Source organism: Penaeus monodon, chromosome 43 (assembly GCF_015228065.2).
Source record: "Penaeus monodon isolate SGIC_2016 chromosome 43, NSTDA_Pmon_1, whole genome shotgun sequence".
Lineage (NCBI taxonomy): Eukaryota > Metazoa > Arthropoda > Malacostraca > Decapoda > Penaeidae > Penaeus > Penaeus monodon.
Window position 1 is genome coordinate 7,076,667 of NC_051428.1, and position 5,000 is coordinate 7,081,666.

The window sequence follows — 5,000 nt, forward strand, 5'->3', positions numbered from 1 at the left end:
TCCGAGATCACAGGTCTAGGGAATATAAAGTATGTGACATACCTTAAATTCCATGTCTATTTCGCACTGTATGTGAATATGTTAAACATTATATGAATCTGACATATGAAGAAATGTAAGAAAATATTTTTTTTGTCTACGTTTTTTACTACGTTTTTGTTACTGGACTGTAAATAAACTCCTTGAATTGGCAAAGCATTAGTATTTATGAATAACTTAATCAACTACAATTTTGGTAATCGAACATATTTATTCATTTGAATTAATGTAATCTCTCTCTCTCTCTCTGTCTTTCTTTCTCTCTCTCCCTCTCTCTCTCTCTCTCTCTCTCTCTCTCTCTTTATATATATATATATATATATATATATATATATATATATAAAACCCATACTATAATATAATACATATAATATATGATATATAATATAATATATATAATATATATAAAATAATTTTAATTATATTATAATATGTATAAATATATATGTTAGTTATAATGTATATATATATATATATATATATATATATATATATATATATATATATATATATGTATATATATTTGTATGTATATATGGATGGATGAATGTATGCTTGGGTCATTCAGTAGGTCTCCTGCGCGATGGTCCACCAACGGCTCACCAATCAGCTAAGCGCAGCAGGTGCGAGATCTCACAGGTGTGGCGCAGGTGTCACAGCTGACTCACGAGCCACGTAAACATGATGAGCAAAAGGCTGTGTCAGTTTTCAGTCTGTTAATGAGGTATGACTATTTTTGCGGTATGCATAGGTCACTTTCTAGGGGAGTCGGAATAACTCCTCGGGATGACTTTGTAATGGAAGTTTTAAGCGGCTGGATACTTTCGTGACACTGTCCACGAATGGTTGGTTTTCTCCTTAGGGCATTTAGCGCCCAGATTTGCACGAGTTAAAAACACTTGTGCGGCAATTTAACACTTTTTCATAATTAAGGTCATTGTTTTTTTCACTCAAGATTTAAAGTAAATACACACACACGCACACGCACACGCACACGCACACGCATACACATACACATACACATACACATACACATACACACACACACACACACACACACACACACACACACACACACACACACACACACACACACACACACACACACACACACACAAACACCACACTCACACTCCACCACCACACACACTCACATCCTCACACTCACTCACTCACACTCACTCCTCTACTCTCTCTCTCGTGCTCTCGCATTCTTGTCAACAGATGTGTGCATATTTGTCTGATAGAGCTCATTCGCTGATGACTGCATTCACTGTAGGAGAACCCGCTGGTGAATCAGAAAATTGTCAGATGAAAATAGTAAATTCCAGTGTATTAACTACAGCTTGAAGGAATGACTATACTGTCCAGTTACCTTTACAAAATGAAGGATAAAGCAGTTTGGGAGTAACAATTTAAAATCTATTTTGTTAACTTCCACGAAGTAGTCTCAAGTCCCAGACCTTCTGAATCACGGCATACTGCAAAGATAATTACTTTTCATGTTTCGAAATTTGCCAAGAAAGGTAAATCGTTGGTAAATTATAAATATCGATAAGACTGATGACATGGTGATTAACAACACTGCCTAATCGCGACAGATGCTTCTGAGGCCGCCATGGTAGATGGGTCTAGTTTGCTGTGATATCATAATTCACAGTTAATTCAATACTTTAACGGAAGTGCATACTCAAAATGAAGGAATATATATGCGATAGCAATAATATACAAGTTACCAACGCCCACTGAGTTTCATATGTCTATTGGGGCCAAGGGGGATAGGTATTTGAGGGGCTCACTTATATATTCGTCATTTGGAGGCCCCGGGGTGGTGGCCACTGGCCGTAGTAGTTGTAGTAGCAAATAGTAATGGAGTAAATAAATAGGCAGATAAGATAATGTATAGATAATAATATATTTTACAAATAATAAAAGCCCTTTTGCAGAATGGATCATATTCTGGTAATGGCCAGAGCCAGTCAACAATTCCTTATTTTCCCTCAAATTTCCTCTTAGGAAGTACTTCTCCAGACCTCGGTAGATTCCGCATCAGACACAATTTAGCCTCGCCCAATCGCCTGTTGGAACGTCATCAAACTTCCCGCGTTTTTCTTGGAATCATATCTGGCTCCGTTAAAACTACCAATACGAATAAATTCTTTTGTCGCTACTATCGAAAATACCAACGAAAAGACTGCCAAAGTAGAAACAGGGCTGTGCATCACAACTAATATTCTATTTATTATTATTATTATTGCAATAATAATAGTTTATAATTTGGGGGGCTTTGATATTTGAAATTGCAGTCGTCTCACCTAGTCGTTTTTCCTACAATCAACGACCATAGAAAAATAAGAATATGAAAGGAGATAAAAGACAACATTAACTTGGGTCCCTTAAGTCCTCCCCCCCCCCCCCCCACATCAACAACGTTGGAGCTCCCCTCGGGATGATTTTTTAATGAGGCATTCTAGGAGCATTTTTAAACTACCACCAGCGCTAAAACTTTTTTTTTTTTTTTTTTTTTTTTTTTTGGGGGGGGGGCAAAATAAGTAAAACAAAAATTGTGGGAGTCTGGCCCATGGGTGGGAATCAGTCCAAATGACACCCGTGATTTCATGTGATCTCTCTCTGCCTCACTTTTCCTTTCTCAAATTTTCCTCGGAGGACATTGATTGAATGTTCGCTTCCTACTTTTATTTTGTTGAATTTTAAAGCGCATTCATTGATCATTTGTATTCGAGATGCACCATAGGTTATTTCTCAAACTTCTTGATGATTTTGCCATTAATACCGTAATATTATATACAAAATTATTATATATTATATCATTATATACCTTTTCAATAAATATTTTCATCCAAGAAAATATTCCATTTCAATCATGATCTTCAAGTCCAAATGAACCCTGAATATGGTTTACCCTCATCCATTATAAAGAATTTCTTGGTTATTTCATGACAAGACAATGAGAATGCAGATGTTAGCACTATAGACATACATGCACAAATCGAGTATGCTTGCATGGGATTCACTCAATAACAGGAAGAAGCTAATATACGTCAGGAAAAATAAAAGGAATAGTATCAGGTTATATTATTCTTTATTGGTGACTAGTTACAGGAGCTACTGCAATCTCTATATTTACACGAGATCTCCCTTGGAACCCCACTGCTAAGGCCTCACGCCACCGTTATTTACACCAACAACGACATGGGCTCCTCTGGTGCTAATGGGTACGTTGTTAAGACATTTGAGGAATAACATTGTTAAGTGATAAACTGCTATAAGCCGTAGATACTGATCTCAGAAGGGCGATTTTCTCTTCCATATTATAATGTATCATTGCCTATACTAATTTGTTATGCAAAAGAAAATAAGCCTTGCTGTAGAGGGTATCCTTGGCTTGCTATTATGACTGATGCATAAGTCACGGGCTTTGACAGACAGTATTTACTCTCAGGGAGGAAAAATACTCCAGATCCAATTGAATCAAGCAAACCAGGTCTTGGGATTTTTCCTCAGAGTAAATGCATATCCAGCTAAGCAGTTTAACCATTACATATTTAGTGTACCTGATGAAACAATTGTATGTTTATAGTGTACTGAAAAATACAATTGAATGTTTATGATACAGATTCTATATATACCTGATTATCATCTAATTCTCAAAGAAATATGACTAAATCAATTGATATGGAATCAAGACTATGCTAACTGAATAATTTTTAACCCTTTTATTTCACAATATGTGTCCCACGGACGGTACTTATGCACTCTCAGGAGAGCTTTTAAGTTTTAGGTGAAATATTACTGTACAATGCCAGATACAACATGGCAATCTTTCTTGTTATTACTAACATGATGAGGAATGTAGCTTTATTCAGAAATACTAAGAACTTGGAGCAAAACAGTGTAATCTATTTAGATGCTGAGAAATATACCCTTGAACTGCACTATGCTGAGGCTAACAACACTTAAGATGAGGATTATGGCTGTTTACTGCAGGAACACAGCACCTCAGTACAATTTCTGGGTTGACGTGTCTTACTGAGTGGTTGCACACGACACCAAGATGCCTGGCGGTAAATAATTATCACTTGTGTGGTATTTCCGAGGAACAAACACCTAGAGACTATTTTTTTCTTTTCTTTTTTGCACACTTGGGTCTCAGTATATGTCTCTCAGACACCACAACAAGTGTTACCTCAGGGACACTGTTCACTAGCTCGCTCACTGTCTGTTCCAGCCATGGCCAACACTTCTCTCGTGATCATACTGGTGCTTGATCGACGAGACTAAAGTTGGGACACACAGCTGTTTATCACATCCAATATATGTCATTCACTCATTATAGTTTTAAATACATACATCTAAGTTACAGTCCTCGTCCTCCTCTTTTTTTCTTCCCACTTTATTACACACATCTTAGGCATCTTGTTTTTTTTTTCTTTGTTTTTTCATAAAACTGATTTGTGGTGAACCTGCCCAAACAAAAATAATATTCCTTACGCTCTTTTTCTCCCTTACACTTATACAGCAGTATAAGCAACAAACACTAAATTTTGAATAGATGGATAAAACGTGGAACATGCATTTTACATACATCTACACTTTTAAAATTTCTAATCATAGTCATCAACAAACTCAAATCTTCACAACATACATCAAGTGATAGAAGGATCACTAAGTTTCCATTCAACCAATAACATGTAAATACATTCAACACAATCTAGGACTGTCTGTTATCTTCTTTTTTAAAGAAAAGAATATATATACAATAAAATAAATTACAAATGAAGGTGAACTAAAAGAAACAAACTAAACATACTGGAAGGGGACAGGCCAGTGCTAAAGCTACTCATAAATCTTATGTTCCAATGTTGTAGCACTTGCTGGTGAAAAGTTAAGACTCCTTCTGTGGATGTCTCTTCAAGAATGCAACTCACTGCAACTACCAG